The sequence below is a fragment of the Lactuca virosa genome, chromosome 1, assembly GCF_052849685.1.
Source record: "Lactuca virosa cultivar CGN04683 chromosome 1, Lactuca_virosa_CGN04683_v6, whole genome shotgun sequence".
Lineage (NCBI taxonomy): Eukaryota > Viridiplantae > Streptophyta > Magnoliopsida > Asterales > Asteraceae > Lactuca > Lactuca virosa.
The window spans coordinates 53,996,612-54,015,163 of NC_136426.1; positions in this window are offsets into that span (position 1 = coordinate 53,996,612).

An 18,552-nucleotide genomic window follows, 5' to 3' on the forward strand; every position below is an offset into this window, starting at 1 on the left:
ATAACTAGAACTTCCTAAAAGCACAAAGCAAGCAGCATTTAGGCATTGAGTAACCAAACCAAGCATATCCTATTTAGGCCATCATATCACTGACTAATCAGTTCTAGAAGGTAATTCAATAAGCGAATATAGCATGCACATAAGGCATCTTCCTAGATCCTTAGCCCTAATCTAGCATGCAGTTCTCATACACATACAATAGGCATATAAGGCATCCTTACTAGATCCTCAACCCTAATCTAGCATGCATTTCTCATAATCATCTCATATATCATAACAACATGTATGGGTATCTTGGGGAGAACTTACTTGAGCTCGGCTGATTGCACGCATCACACACCTTGTTCTTTCTCAAAACTCTTTATTTTAATTCTTAGAAAAACTATTTTCTTGTAAAAATCTTTCAAACCCTCGATTTGAGTCCAGACACCCCCGAAGGTGTGTCCGAATCCCTCAAACCAAGGCTTTGATACCAACTTGTAACACCCCAAAATTCTAGACCAAAAATTTCATTTTTGATATAAGGATTCATAAAACAATATATAGAAAACATCATCATGTTATTTCATTTCATAAAAACAATAGATCATATGTCTCAAAAATATCTCATCGAATAGTAATAATGTCAGAGTACAAATCCCAAGAATCTCATGTGCGGAATATCGTAAGCACGAAGCTTTGTAAGTTCCCCCATCATACCACATACCATACAATAAACATATTGTCTAACATATCCGGGTACTGGACTACCTCTTCGCTCTCTTTCAACCGGTAACCACCTAGCATATCAGGGTGTTGGCCTAGCCCTTCGGTCTTGTCAACTGGTACCTCGCCTAGCATATCAGGGTGCTGGCCTACCCCTTCGGTCCTTTCGACCGGTACCTTGCCTAGCATATCAGGGTGTTTGCCTACCCCTTCGGTCCTTTTGACCGGTACCGTGGACTATTTCACCCCTACTTCTACCACATAGCATCTTAGTGCATAAACATATAAATCATATACTGCCTAGCTTATTTGGGTGCTAGCATACCCCTTCGGCCCTATCGACCGGTACTAGGGTCTAACCTACCCCTCCTACCACTATCACATAACATCATAACATACTAGCACATAAAACATAACAGATAGTGACATATCAGATCATTATCACAAAGATAATCATCTCTACTATAGCTCTTACTAGTGGGCCGGCATTGGTGCCTTCGACCCACTTCTATTGGAAGGTAACTCACCTCGAGTGTCCTGTAGTATCTGTACTGTCCTTGGCACCTGGATCAACTCCTCTCAAACTCCTACACATAAAATAACCTTAATTACTCTTTCATACTCGTAACCTCTCTAAGGGTCAATTCTGGTCAACGGTCAAGGTCATAGTAAACATCCGAGTCAAAGTCAGCTTCGTGGTCGACTCAACTCGCCGAGTTGGTCCATCAACTCGTCGAGTTCTATGATCCTTAACACCCTGAATCTCAATCCCACTCGTTGAGTTCTTTCATGAACTCGCCGAGTTCCCCTTCATACAAATTCGGGACATGTCGCTTGCAACTCGCCGATTTCCTCCTTGAACTCATCGAGTTCTTCAATCTTCAACCCAACAACATATCCCACTTGCTGAGTCATCTCCTACACTCGACGAGTTTGGCCAGTAATAGAAAAAGTTGGGGAACTACGACCCAACTCGCCGACTTGTATGAACAACTCGTCAAGTCCCCCATAGTCTAAATCCATTTAGTCATTTTCAGTCGGGTTGAATGCTTCCAAACCATAGATCTAGTCCCCTAGGGTCAATATATCATGTAAAGTTACTAACCTTACGTCCATGCATGGAGAAAAGGCCCTAACACTAAATCTAAACACTTAATAAGCAAGGTAAGAGCTTTATACCTCAGGTGAACCAGAAATGAAGCTCTACTTCTAGATCCAAAGCTTCTTCCTTCAACCAAGCACTTCTAACTTCCACTCCTTTAAGGAAATACCAAAGAATCACTCTCTTTTCACTCACACACACTCAAAAGGCTCAAGATCACGAATTAGGGTTTTCCTGGACTGAGGGAGGCGACGAGGGAGGCCACAATGAAGTGCTAAGGTGCTTAAATAGGGTGCAAACCCTTAAAATTAGGGTTTCACTCTAGCAGCCGTACTCGTCGAGTTGAGGCTTATCAACTCGTCGAGTAGACTTCAAGTCCCACGTCCAAAATCGGTTTCTACTCGACGAGCTTGGGGCCTCCAACTCGTCGAGTCCCTTTGCAAAAACGAATGATTTAATTTAAAATACATACCAGGATCCGGGCATTACAAATAGTGGGTTACACCTGATCCCACATCGGCTTGGAAGTAGAACAAAACATTTACTTATAAGGGGTGTGGATTCCTTGCTTGTCACAACGCGTTTTAAATTCGTGAGGGCAGCAGATCCCATAAGAACTCTACAGTTAAGCGTGCCCGAGCGAGAGGAATCCAGAGATGGGTAACCCTCTGGGAAGTTTTCGTGCCGGGAGCCCAAAGTAGACAATATTGTGATACGTGCCTGAGGGGGATGTTACAAATGGTATCAGATCCGGGGCGCGGGTCGATGTGTTCGATGGGGACGTCGAACCCTATGATGGGGGGTGAAGGTGGGTTGCACCATATCCCAATCGGCTTGGAAGGAGAACAAAACATTTCCTTATAAGGGGTGTGGATACCTTCCTTGTCACAACACGTTTTAAAGCCATGAGGGAAGCAGATCCCATAAGAACTCTGCAGTTAAGCGTGTCCGGGCGAGAGCAATCCAGGGATGTGTGGCCCCCTGGGAAGTTTTCGTGTCGGGAGCCCAAAGCGGACAATATTGTGATACGTGGCAGAGGGGGATGTTACACATCTTCTATCTTTAGAAAGTATAACCATACCTTCCTTGAATAATATTAAATGAATGTCACAAAGTAAGAGCATCCACCATGAGATTTCATTGGAGATGGACCCACTGATCTGAGTGAACATATACTAGGATTTGATCGTTTGTGTTTTGACGGGTATTGAGCTTCAATTTTCGATGATTTCCCTTGACACAAGCTTTACAAAAATTTATTTTTCTAGTAACCTCTCCACCAAACAGTCCTTGTTTACTTAGAACTGACATGCACTTCTCAATCATGTGTCCCAACCTACAACGCCACAACTAATGGAAATAGGTGTCCAATGTCATAACTAAATTGGTATAACTTTGGGAATAATAACAAAGTCTTACGTGTTGCCTTCAAGAGCTAAAATAGCCAGAAAGGATTTAAAATACCGAGATAATTAGTTAATTGAATTATTACAGGTTAATAAATTAATTCAAAACTAATTGGAACTGACTGGAATTAATTAGAAATAATTTGGAATTAATTATAATTAATCTTGAGGTGCATGGACTGAATGTTAACATGTTGGAATCCCCATAGTTGGTGGACGGTTTTGGGAGCTCTTGGAGCCTTCTAGAATCATTCTAGATAATAGATAAGGAAAAGATTTGAATCTGGATTGAATCTGATTATTTAATTGGTTCAAATCAGGTTTATCTACTTATCACCACAACTATATAAAGACCTCTCTGCCATTAAGAAAAATGGCTCCTACTCAACCTAAGGATGTGAATTTTGGATTACTCAAGCCTCTCTCCCTCTCCTAAAAATTCTAGTGTTTTAGTCTTTTGGGTGTGAGTTGTTAAGGGTATTACTACTTTGGGTGCTAGTTTTTCCAAGTGATTGCAAGGAGTTCAAGATCTACAAGTGCTCAAGGGAAAATACAATTTTTTTCCTAAAGTTTAGTAATCATTTCCCTTTTGATAGTTCATATTCATGTTTTAAAAGTATGTTGCTATAGATCCTAGGGTGCATGTATACATAGGCTGATGAATGAATATTTGTGTTGCCTTAATCTTATGTATAGTTACATAGAAAACCCAACAGTAGTATCAGAGCCAGGTTTTTGTGATATGCACAAGATTTTAAACTGGAAAACATTAGCAAAAGAAACTTGTTATCGCAGGACACAGCGCACCCAAGCGAGTTTTGTGCGATTTCAGATTTTATGCAATATTATCGAATTTAGGGTTGATCTTTAGTTTTAATTATTATATTAATCTGTTTAAAACGGAATAATAAAACAAGAAAGATAAATATTCCTAATTGATTTGAATTTATTGATAATGATTTAAAAATTAATTAATTACATATTAATTAAAGATCATTTAGATAAATCATATAATTTTAATTTTTAAAAATTCACCCCTCCTATACTTATAAAAGTTTATAAAAGAATGAGTAATATATATATATATATATATATATATATATATATATATATATATATATGTATATATATATATATATATATATATATATATATATATATATGTGTGTGTGTGTGTGTGTAATACCTTACTATACGTAAAAAGAAATTTTACAACATGTGCCCTCACATGTGTTACTAATTATCGTTAGTCAAATCAAGACTAGGCCTCATTGAAGAAGTTGTAATACAATAGAGGTATAAAGAAGACATATAAAACGACCGTTGAATGAGTGTCATTTTAACTCACCACTTCTTTGTGTGGCGGATTGTTGTTAGTCGGAAATGTTCGATAGGATGATGTCTCATTAAAACTTTAAGAGTATAACACGTATAAGTACTAAAAACAAAATTTATATTCTTAGTTATTTTAAGAAAATATGAATAGTTTCTAAAACATGATTAACGCACACTATTCGTTACGAGCCTATTTATGTAGCGTGTATGGTTAACCAACACATAAATTTCAGATGTAAAAGGAAAATGTTGTGGACTTGTGGTTGTGGCTTATTGATGGAGCGTGTGTGGTTAACCGACAAATCAATTTGACATCCATAACATAATCAAGGTTCACACGTTCTTGCATGGTTGGTTCACCATCTTATTTGTGAGACCACGGTATCCCTGGCACAAATAGAGGATGTGCAAATCTGAGATTAACATGCACTTAAATAGTTTTAATGAATCTCAAAAAATATAGAAGTTTCATAGTGATGTAAACTGGTAAAGTGCATTACCTACGTAAATGACTTTGTGGTGTGTTGACGACAACCCTCTACACATCGCAAAGCCAAATCTGGATCGTAACCTTAGTAAATAATATATTAGGGTTGAGAAAATTAATTATAGGACAAATAAAACAAACAAGAATGCAATTAATAATATTAAATGATATCTACAAGATAATCCACAAAAATCTAGTGCAATAAAAACTCTCAAAAGGATTACCTAGAAGGATAATCAAAATTCGTAGTTTGAGAATAGTTCTCATTTACGAATAGAAAGTCCATTCCTTAGATGAAGCTCTTTTTTATGTTTCCTTTAACCACTACATTCCTAAACTATTAAGAACAGTTATCATATAAACATAATAAAGTGAAATGGAATTTCATTTAGTTAGGAGTTGACTATGGTTATCAACTTAGCTGACAATGTACATATAATTAGTTGAATTTGATTTTGATATGAACAACTTAGAAATATCCATTAAGGAATTTAATGGATGTAGAGACCAACTGGGACTAACATAGCCAACCATAGAAACTCCAACTTCAAATACTCCCATATTCACTATTAAGAATAAAAGTGTCAAAAAGAAAGAAATCCAGTTGCCCATACGATTTATGGTGATATAGCTAATCGGGCCCAAACGCCAAGGGAAATAGGAAGGATTATTCTTAGACTTTTTCTGATAAAATATCATTTCCAAAATTAGGAAAAAAGGACTAAGAAAGCGTAAAAGGCCAACATGTATGATAGGTAAGAATAAAACATTAAAGAGATAATTTGATCTTGGATTACAAGTTTATGCTACTATCCATAGGATCAAATCGATAACTCATTCTCACGAATGTTTAGTCTACAATTAGATATGGAAATTCATAATACCATTGGAACATTATTTCTTATCCTTGAGTATTTTACTAAGGACAAAGTAATGATATCCGCATGAATGTGCATCGACTTAAAGAGAGTAAGATGAATGAGACAATATAAAGTAGAGTTGATCATCAATATCAGGCTCTTACTAATTTTCATAGAATCAAAAGACATATTGTTCTCCCAAATGTTTAGTCTTAGTTTTTATAATTCAAAATTGTTTGCACAAAATTTCGTAAGAGTGTTATGAATTATTTAGAATGTTTTAACGTGTTTAAAGGAAATTCACAAATCTGTGAAACTTGTATAGTAACAAAAGGTTGATGCAAGTATTTAAATGATATGTAATATTGTAGAATCATATTCTTGAAAATAAGAATTCCATTGCCAAAAGTCCAATTGGATAGGTCTTTGGAATTCACTTGACAACAATTTTTGTGATTAATGTGACTCCTATTTGTCAAGACAAATGATAATAGAACTATGTGATAGTGTTAATATCTTTTAGAATTAGTTTTGACTAATGGTCCATTCATTTTATCCATAATATTTGTTAATTCGATTCCATCCAAATGTTTACATAAAATGTATTTATGGAATCGTTATCTTGAACATGTGAATATGAAATGCATTACCAAGTATCCGGTTGGATCAGATCTTGGATACCATTTAATTGTTAGTATTATGGTAAATGCAAATCATGTTTATCAAGATAGATGATTAATACATCACTTGGTGATGAAAATACATGTTGTAATTAGTTCACACTAATGTACCATTCAGATAAACCACAATACATAGGAAAAATGACTTCTTGTGAATATGTTTATCTGAATAAACATTGAGACTGAAACGTTCTCGGCGTTCAGAGTTTTCATAAATACAAATTTAAGAATCAACTGGGAAAAAGGATAAGATACTCATATTTAATAAGATTGGCAAGCATCTTAGTCAAAACCATATCGATCATCTAAGTAATTATAAAAGGGTTTCATAAATTGTCTCCGGCACTGTCACTAGGAGCGTTGTCGTAAATAGAAACAAATCATTATTTGATTTGTAGCTTGATGACTCGTATTATGCATTACATAACAGTTCATGGATTGTACCATGAATAATGTTACAAGAGTCATTGGTCTTGTACCAATGTAGAATTTTTTGAAACACTCTCTAAGATGTGGAATAAGGGTTCATCCCTAAGTAAATTTAGAATTCTATGATTATGAGGTTTACGTTCTTTGTGAAGTGCTTTACAATCTAGGACTTTGATTAGAGATGTGTTGTGTCGTTGGAAATTTCATCAAGCATTTCGGATAATTGTTTTACAAATTTTTTTAGAGCAACATGTTTGTTACTCAAATGGAAGTCTTCCAAGAGAGGGAGATGATATCCAAAAGAGTTAGTTGGAGCCACATTGATCTTGATAAAAGAGTCAACCAACAAAGAACTTGGAGTTGGTCCTAGATATCAATTTAAGATTGAAAGAGCTATTAAGGAAACTGACATACCTCCAAATTATTCCTAATAGAGTTGATAGAGGACATCATACACCTACTTCTAACGTCCCAAAAATTATAAAGAGATTTTCATTTGAAACCAGTTTAACCAATTAAAAATTTTAACTAAAAAACAATAAGTGACATTCATTTTCTTGAAATCATAATGTTATCAGAGTTGAATTTCATGACACCGAAAATCATTATATTCGATACGTGTGTACAGTCTCGCTGATCTCTTCTCATGAACAACTTGCAAAACATTTTATCCACAACTGTAAGAATAAAGCTTAGTGAGTTCCCCAGTATACCATATATTCCACCATATATACAATGCATCCACTCAAAGTCCTTGACTCTAAAGCCGACCAATCTGCTCTCCCTACCACAAGTATATATCACACATAACGGTCCCAACGCAAACATACATAATGGGCCCTGCCTACGTACATAACGATCCTCGCACAAAGAGTACAATGGGCCCAACCCAATATACACAACAATTCAAAGCCAGGGGCCAGATTCTGGTCTCCCATACAATACATAAAATCGAATGTGGTCAGAGATCAGATAGGCAGTCAAATAGGTGATCCACCCGAAAGCAATAAATCAAACAAGAACCATGCAATTATTCTTTAGACAAAGAGTTCTCAGGATATCCAACTTAATCACCTACAACCATTACAAGCACTGCCCTAACCAACCATGACACTCAATAGTATCATACAGTCCACAAGCAAGACCATGCCAGTCTAGCATATCATGACACTAAATGTCTTACACCAGTCAACCTATAATAATATACAATCAACAGGAAAGACCCTAGCATTCTAGCATACCAAGACACCAAGTTTCCTAAACAGCACATGCATAACAATGAGTTATCCTAGTTAACTAGCATACTTGTACTCTAACAATACCTCTATCCTACCATGCAAATGATATACAATGAGACACATGGCATAATGAGAAACTCACATGAGCCAAAGAACTGGAGAAACACAACAACACTCTCTCTCCTTGTACTGTCAGAACCATGAACCGTCTAACACCAAACACTAAGGAAACCTCATTCAACAACCCAAATCCTTCAAATATGACCCAATGTCAAATTGGTCAAAGTGTCGGTTAATGTTCAATAAAATTCAATAGTGAACCAAGTCAAAATCCACCATGATGTGATGAGATCTTGGCCACGTCATGAACATGACTAGACAAAACACTTGCGAGGATGAACCCCACAACGACGTGGTGACCACTTGGTTTACGTCGTGGTTACTACCAGAAGCCATTTTTCTCACCCATAAGGCCTCCTTTCCCTCGAATGAACCATAAAAATCCTCACTTTATGGACATGCATCTCCAATGCATGTCTCTCTTAAGACTTGGTCAAAAATGTGTGAGAAATGGAGTCAAAGATACATGCATGACACCAATCATCATCAAAGACTAGATCTAAACCATATGATGGCCAAGGGATCTCAAGAAGTGATAATTTGCCAACTTTCTCAAAACCATCCATTCTTAAAAACATATCATGAAGGAAAGGAGCTCAAAACCTAGATCTACAAATGATGAACCAAGTGATGGGTTTTGAGCATTCTAACACTTCCTAAGTGTACATGCAACCCTAATAACCTTGGATCTATGTTTGTCTAATTATCATGCAAAGTTGAATTCCAAGGTTATATTCCTATCTAGCATACATGGGGAACAAATTTTAACTTGCATGAAAGATAGAATAACTTACCTTGTTGTTGCTTATGATCCTTGAAACCTTGTGAGCCTAGCACCCCAAAGTGTGATGCCTCAAATGCTTCACACAACACCAAATGCTTTTGGAATGACTTTAGAGAGAATACACACTTCTAAAATCGGCCTAGCCCTCTTTTTTCTTATGTGTAGCCGATTTTGGTGGAGAATGGGTTTCTTATATAGTGTTGACACATCTAGGGTTACACCATGTAAACCCTAATCAGTCATGAATCTTCATTTCCATGACCCATGGGTTTGTAACTCCCATGGAGCATCCATGGAGCATCCTATGGGTGGAACCCAACTTGATAATCCATGGAGCCTCTTAGCCCACTATATAAGATATGGAAGATTTACATAATCTACCCATATATTTAATTAGTTATCTTTTGATCACTTAATTAATTCTAAATTAATTCTTGATCAAACTAATTAAATAATATTATTAATATATTAGAACTTATAATATATTAATAAACCATAAGTGTTATTTCTCTCATTTTAGTTTATCCAATTGCATGGTGCCATGCAACCCAAATGGACCATGTCGGGTCGGGTCAAGTACATACCAGAAATAGTTATGGACTTAGACACCTTATCCAACAGTCTCCCACTTGGATAAGTCTAATAACTATAACTGCAATACTTCAGGAACCGATCGGCAATCGTAGCTCTTTCAAGGTCTCTCGGAATTGAGAAGATGATGATATGCCATTTAAGATAAGTGATCATATAATCCTCTGTTCTAGATATCAGCCGGACAAATACATGGAACAATGTCTTACTTATTGTCCAGCAGTTTGTTTCCCGATTTCCGATTTGTTTGACAAAGAACTTAATTGAACACATCAACTTAGTTCTGACCGGGCCCGATACATAGGTCAAAACAAAATCATCGAGGGGCCCAAATATCAGCTTCTAATCCAAGAAGGAACAGATAAACTTCGACTCATATGTTTGTTCTACCACTCATTGAATTATACACAAGAGCACGTTTTATAACATCGAGTTACCAATGCGTTTTCGTACAATCAATGCATAACCAACTCATAAGTAACAAATCATATATCTAGGTTTGAAGACTTATATGATATTACCATCTCACGATCACTCGAGATAAATTCCATGAAGTGATTCCAGTGAGCGTGGGTTGAGTCCAATTCTCAGAACTTATGAGCACTCATGAGTGTTGTAGCCATGTCCAACAACTTAGACCTCTGCAACCAATCATGACAGTCTTGATTCATACCTACTTCCGACATATGACCGACTGTGGAGGTTCGAATAATATGATATACCAAACATATTTATTCTGGAAGTCAAAACATGCAAAAGAAATATAGTAAATGATCGACAAGAGATAGCAACACTTTACTCATAAATAAAACACCTTTTATTCATCATCTAATGTCAATTACACTTTACAAATTTCAAGGTTATCTAACTACTAAATCTAATATCATCCTTCAGCCCTATGCTCCGAGCATGCTGGAGATGCTTAACCCGAGTCAGTCCCTTCGTGAGGGGATCTGCTGGATTCTCATCCGATGATACCCTCTTTGCCACAAGGAGTCCTTCTTCTATTCGATGTCTGATGAAATGGTATATTCTGTCGATGTGTCTGGATCTCCCGTGATCCCTTGGTTCCTTGGCTAAGGCAACTGCACTTTCACTATCACAGAAAATTTCCATTGGCTCTTTAATAGCTGGTACAACTCCAAGGTCTCCAATGAAGTTCTTCAGCCATATCGCCGCCTTTGCTGCCTCGCTAGCTGCTATATACTCTGATTCGCAAGTTGAATCAGCCACTGTCTCTTGCTTGGAACTCTTCCAAGAAATTGCTCCTTCGTTTAACGTAAAGACCCAGCCTGACTGAGAGCGGATATTATCCCTATCAGTCTGAAAGCTAGCATCACTATACCCTACAACTCTCAAGTCTTCACTCCCACCGAGGGTAAGGACCCAGTCCTTAGTCCTCCGTAGGTACTTGAGGATATTCTTTACCGCAGTCCAGTGTGCCTTGCCATGGTTCCCCTGATACCTGCTAACCATGCTCAAAGAAAAGGCTACATCAGGTCGAGTACACGTCATAGCATACATGATCGATCCTACAGCCGAAGCATAAGGTATTCGACTCATTTCTGCTATCTCAGCATCAGTACTAGGGCTTTGTGTCTTACTCAATCTGGCGTTACTCTGGATGGGTAACTCTCCTTTCTTGGAGTCCTGCATGCCGAATCTCTTCAGCACCTTATCCAAGTAGGTACTCTGACTAAGTCCAATTAGTCTTTTACTCCGGTCTCTCAAGATCCTTATCCCTAGAATATAGGCAGCTTCTCCTAGGTCCTTCATAGAGAAACACTTCCCAGGCCAGGACTTAACTTCCTATAGAGTTGGGATGTGATTTCCTATGAGTAGTATGTCATCCACATACAATACCAAAAAGCTAACTATACTCCCACTAGCCTTGACATATACACAAGATTCATCTTCACTCCTAGAAAAGCCAAATTCCTTGACTTTCTCATCAAAGCAAAGATTCCATCTGCGAGGTGCTTGCTTTAACCCATAAATGGATTTCTCAAGCTTACACACACTATTAGGGTACTCTGTATTGACAAAACCCTCTGGCTGACTCATGTAAACATCCTCAGCCAACTTTCCATTAAGGAAAGCGGTTTTGACATCCATTTGCCATATTTAATAGTCATGAAATGCGGCTATGGCTAACAGAACCCTAATAGACTTAATCTTGGCCACTGGAGAAAAGGTCTCATCATAATCAACTCCTGGAGTTTGTGAGAAACCCTTTGCAACCAGTCGTGCCTTATAAGTGTGTACATTACCATCCATGTCGGTCTTCTTCTTGAAGATCCATTTGCACCCTATAGTGTTACGACCTGGTACATTCTCAACCAAGTTCCAAACTTGATTGCCATACATGGACTGTATCTCGCTGTCCATTGCCTCTTTCCACTTGGCTGACTCAGGGCCTGCCATGGCTTCCGCGTAACTGTTAGGTTCATCCAGACCTATCAGTGTCTCATCATTAATAAGTGTATCACCTTTCGCAATAATATGGAATCCATAGTAATGCTCAGGTGCATTCCTAACCCTTGTGGAACGCCTCAGAGGTACAGACTTGTCAATTGGCTCAACAGGAGTTTCCTCCTCAAGTTGAGTGCTAGGGTTTGAAGTTCCTTCACCACTTGACTCTTGAATTTCTTCAAGGTCAACTTGCCTCCCACTGTCTCCTTTGCTTATGAACTCTCTCTCTCGAAAGAAATCCCTCCTAGCTACAAAGACCACATTCTCACTAGGTCTGTAGAAGAGGTAACCAAAGGATTTCTGTGGGTAGCCGATGAAAATACACCTCTCACTTCGAGGTTCTAGCTTATCATGAGTCTCGCGTCTCACGAAAGCCTCGCAACCCCAAATCTTAATGTGGTCTAGTTTGAGTACTTTGCCAGTCCACATCTCATGAGGAGTTTTGGCAACTTTCTTTGTGGGAACTAGATTAAGGATATGGGCAGCAGTCTCTAAGGCATACCCCCAAAATGAGATTGGTAGCGAAGCTCGACTCATCATGGAACGAACCATATCCAACAAGGTTCGATTACGCCTCTCAGCTACACCATTCAACTACGGTGTCCTAGGAGGTGTCAATTGTGAGATAATCCCACATTCCCTAAGATAGTTGAGGAACTCTGAACTAAGATACTTACCACCTCGATCAGATCGAAGAATCTTAATGTTCCTGCCCAATTGATTCTCGACTTCCTTTTTAAACTCTTTAAACCTCTCAAAAGTCTCTGACTTATGCTTGATTAAGTAGACATATCCATATCTACTGTAATCATCAGTAAAAGTCAAATAATAACGATTAGCATCCCTTGTGGCATGTTTGAAGGGCCCACACACATCCGTGTGTATAAGATCCAACAAACCTTCACCCCTCTCACAAGAACCTGTGAAGGGTGACTTTGTCATTTTTCCAAGTAAGCATGATTCGCAACTATCATCTCACTTTAGGTCAAATGACTCCAATACTCCATCCTTTTGGAGTTGGCCTATGCGTTTCTTGCTTATATGTCCAAGACGACAATGCCATAATGATGCTTTATCCAAGTTATTATCATTAACAGAATCAATACACAATACATTATTTCCTAAGTTATCAACCACAGATACAGTTTCATACACACCATCACAAGGTAATGCTTTAAAATAAAGAACATTATTAAAGAAAGCATTAATCGAACCAACTTCATTATCAAATGAAAAGGTGAAACCTTGTTTATACAATGCATGAAAGGAAATAATATTTCTTGCCATTTCTGGCGAATAACAACATTTATTCAAATCTAAACTAAACCCACTACTTAGCGATAAAGTATAAACTCCAATCTTGGTGACAGGTAAAGCTTTCCTATTCCCCATGATTAAGTTTATTCTTCCATGCTCCACATTCTCACTTCTTCTTAGTCCCTGCAAATCAGAACAGATATGAATACCACAACCGGTATCAAGGACCCAAGAGTTAGAATGGGGTGAGTTATTAGATAAGATAGTGTAAATACCTGCATGGTTGGGTTTAACTTTCCCATCCTTCACATCTTGCTGGTACTTTGGGCAGTTCCGCTTCCAATGTGACTTTTCATGGCAATAGAAGCATTCAGCCTCTTTAGTGTCAGAACAAGGAGTGACAAAACCTTTCTTGGTTCCACTTGAAGAAGAGCCATCAAGGGTCCTAGCCTTGGTACCCTTCGAAGAGCTCTTCCTCTTCTTCCCTCTACCTTTCCCGATTGCCAAAACCGGGGCGGAGTTTGGAGTAGGAGTGTTAACAACCGACTTACCCTTAAGACCTGTTTCTGCGGTCTTGAGGAGTCCCTGAAGTTTGCTGAGTGTGACCTCTTGGTCACGTCGTGGTTACTACCAGAAGCCATTTTTCTCACCCATAAGGCCTCCTTTCCCTCGAATGAACCATAAAAATCCTCACTTTATGGACATGCATCTCCAATGCATGTCTCTCTCAAGACTTGGTCAAAAATGTGTGAGAAATGGAGTCAAAGATACATGCATGACACCAATCATCATCAAAGACTAGATCTAAACCATATGATAGCCAAGGGATCTCAAGAAGTGATAATTTGCCAACTTTCTCAAAACCACCCATTCTTAAAAACATATCATGAAGGAAAGGAGCTCAAAACCTAGATCTACAAATGATGAACCAAGTGATGGGTTTTGAGCATTCTAACACTTCCTAAGTGTACATGCAACCCTAATAACCTTGGATCTATGTTTGTCTAATTATCATGCAAAGTTGAATTCCAAGGTTATATTCCTATCTAGCATACATGGGGAACAAATTTTAACTTGCATGAAAGATAGAATAACTTACCTTGTTGTTTCTTATGATCCTTGAAACCTTGTGAGCCTAGCACCCCAAGTGTGATGCCTCAAATGCTTCACATAACACCAAATGCTTTTGGAATGACTTTAGAGAGAATACACACTTCTAAAATCGGCCTAGCCCTCTTGTTTCTTTTGTGTAGCCGATTTTGGTGGAGAATGGGTTTCTTATATAGTGTTGACACATCTAGGGTTACACCATGTAAACCCTAATGTGTCATGACTCTTCATTTCCATGACCCATGGGTTTGTAACTCCCATGGAGCATCCATGGAGCATCCTATGGGTGGAACCCAACTTGATAATCCATGGAGCCTCTTAGCCCACTATATAAGATATGGAACATTTACATAATCTACCCATATATTTAATTAGTTATCTTTTGATCACTTAATTAATTCTAAATTAATTCTTGATCAAACTAATTAAATAATATTATTAATATATTAGAACTTATAATATATTAATAAACCATAAGTGTTATTTCTCTCATTTTAGTTTATCCAATTGCATGGTGCCATGCAACCCAAATGGACCATGCCGGGTCGGGTCAAGTACATACCAGAAATAGTTATGGACTTAGACACCTTATCCAACACCAAGAAGGTGAGATAAAATGGCTATCCGCTCCTTACCTCAACATAGCCTTCCTTAAACCTTCAAGTGACCAAAACACGATCAAAAAGCTCACAAGACAAGAGAAGAGGCTACGGTTTTGAAAGGAGGAACAAAGGCTGAAGAGAATGCCTTAATCTTGGAGTTAGTGGCCCTAATTATGGGAGAAACCCTAGAAACATGGGCTTTGGATGCAGCAACCACCACGTTATGGCCTCCCTCTTTCCACGTCGTGGTGTTCATCGGAACATGTGATCCATAAGTGTCATGCCACGTTGTGGTATTCCATACACCACGTCGTTGAATAATATTTTATCCAAAAACCATATCGTTGCCCCTTTTTAATCCCATCTGGAAAATAGGTGTTACACTAGTCGTATAGATTGAGATTACATAAGTCACCAGAAGAAAATAATCAGAATATGCCAGCTATTGTAAGTCATGGCAGTCCCTACAAGGTTGCAAAATGGAAGAAAGACATGGAGAGCAATATTCAGTCTATGAATGTTTGTAAATTTGGTTGATCAAACACTTGGCTTTAAAACCATTAGTGTTAGTGGATCTTCAAGAAGACGACAAGCATGGATTTGAACTGACCCATAGTCGAATCAAGATAGGTTGTGAAGAATGTCTAAGCATATAAAGTTTGTTTATGAACTAAAGGAGTATCATTTAATATGGGATCTTTGCTTCAATGATAGAATTCAAAAGGTTTTAATTTTGAGAAATGAAGATGGGCCATAAGTTATGTCGAAGATACTGGGAGTTAATGGGATTCTCGTTTCATTGAGAAAGTTCAAAGAGTTTGAACTTCGAGAACTAAAAATAAGCCATATATATATATATATATATATATATATATATATATATATATATATATATATATATATATATATATATTAATGACAGTGGGAGCCATTAGGATCTTTGTTATAATGAGAAAACTACAAAGAGTTTTAATTTCGAGAAACGATGATAAGTTATGCTAGTGGGAGCATCTAGGATCTTTGTCTCAATGAGTAATTTCAAAGAGTTTAAATTTTGAGAACCGAAGATGAGCCATGGATGTTACAATGCTATTGAGATAAATACTACACATATTGAATGTGTTAATCTATGCAGATAGATTTGGATAATTCATTATGTTAAGCCAAAGTACATGAAGTCTTGAAGAAACTCGAAATAGTTCTTAATGTGTGGCATGACATTGACCTAATGTCATAGTTCTAAAATTGAGCTAGAAAAAATGAATCGTGACCCTCATGATTTTGCATATGGGATCGATCATGTATATCATGACACATACCATATCAGATGACTCGTATTCCTTAAGCATGACAAGTCAAATCAGATCAACTTGGAAAGAACCAATGATTCAATATCGGGTACATTCTTTAGTGTCCAAGGAGGACAATGTATGCAATCGTAGTATGAATGAGTTCATTCTAAAAGTTACAATTATAATAGGTTTCACGCTAACAAAGACAATTCTGTTTGCAGTCAGAATTTGTGTCGTTTACTAAATGGTGAAGTATTTGCTTAGAATAGTACCAAGTAATACACCATAGTGGATTGAATAATAAAATTAGGGTATATTGTGACCAGTTAGAATACAAAGGAAGCTATGTGAATGAAAGAAATTCATTATTGACATCTTTGTTGAAATTTAAGCAGTGATGATCATTATAAAAGATTATTGTAATTGAAAGGGTGGAATTTCCTCGAGTTTAGATCCCAAAGTCATGCAAGCTCACATGGTGTATACTCAGTAACTACCATCACATTTTATAGTTGTTTGAATGTGAATACATCATAGTCGATAGATTCATATTGATACAAATTTTGTCGATCCATTCATTAAGTCAACAAGTCTGACAGTAAGACTGAAAGTGAAACTTGATCATGAAGCATTTAATTTGCAAATGATTTGACTATAACCCACTTAAAATAAGTTTTTTTTTATATTTTGAACTTAAGCATTATAAAGTCTTAATCTGATTTGGCGATTATTAGGTAGTAATCTTAATATATGATGGTGATCAGCCATTTCAATTAGTTTATCACTGTCTTCTCCTTTTGCTTGTTTAGAACCCATTTCCCAAGTATTAATTTACTTAAAATGCCACATTTAGTCATAAGCTTGGGACTAACTCCGCAATCAGTCATACTGTTTCATGTTTAGAACCCACTTCATAAAGTGTTAGTAGATTGTCTATAGTGATTAGACATAACATGAAGATTGAGACTAATGTTCATGAGTATTTAAATATTATAACAACCCAAGCTTAGAGAGATTACTTCATGGATTCAGCTACGAGTAATTTTGAGATGATAATATCTTTTATTCTTAAAACAGAGAGACATTGAGTTCTTTTCATACAAGTTGGTTGTGAATTGGTCTTGCCTTAACGCTATCCATAACTGGTGGTCATAACGAGTAAGTTCATATATGATTTGACAAGTATACGAAAATTGTGTAGTCAAAGTTTATCTATTTTTTTCTCGTAACATGAGAGGCGCTATCCTTGATCCCCTCGATGATTTTGTCTTGATATCTTATGTGTCTGGCTGGGTACGAACGGAATTGATGTGTTCGATTAGTAGTCTGATTTGATCATCAGAAATCAAAAATCGAGAAACACAAAGTTGAACTGTTAGGTTGATTCATAATCTATGACTCAGATCACAATGACATCTTGTAGAAAAAGAGAAATAATTGATCACTTATCTAAGGGTTGATACTGATAAGATCAGAGTTCGACAATTGTTGTGGAAGACACACTTTGTTGATTATTCGAAGATTATTTGAGCAATAATAGTAGATGAATTGTCTAAGTGTGATACTATTGTAAATAGCTGTCCAATGTTATAACTAAATTGGTATAACTTTGAGAATAATAACAATGACCTTTTTGGGTTGCCTCAAGAGATAAAATAGCTAGAAAGGATTTAGGAGATTGAGATAATTAGTTAATTGATTTATTAAATGTAATAAATTAATTCGAAATTAATTATAATTAATCTAAAGGTGCATGGACTGAATTTTAATTAGTCAAAAGTTGAGAAAAAACAACATTATGGAATCCCCATAGGTGGTAGACGGTTTTCGGAGCTCTTGGACCCTTTTAGAATCATTTCATATAATAGATAAGGAAAAGATTTGAATATGGATTAAATATGTTTATTTAATTGATTCAAATAAGGGTTTATCTGCTTATCACCACAACTATATAAACACCTCTCTTTCATTAAGAAAACGGTTCCTACTCTTCCTAAGGTTGAGAATTTTGGATTCTCAAGCCTCTTTCCTCTCTCCTAAAAATTCTACCATTTTAGTCTTTTGGGTGTGAGATATTAAAGA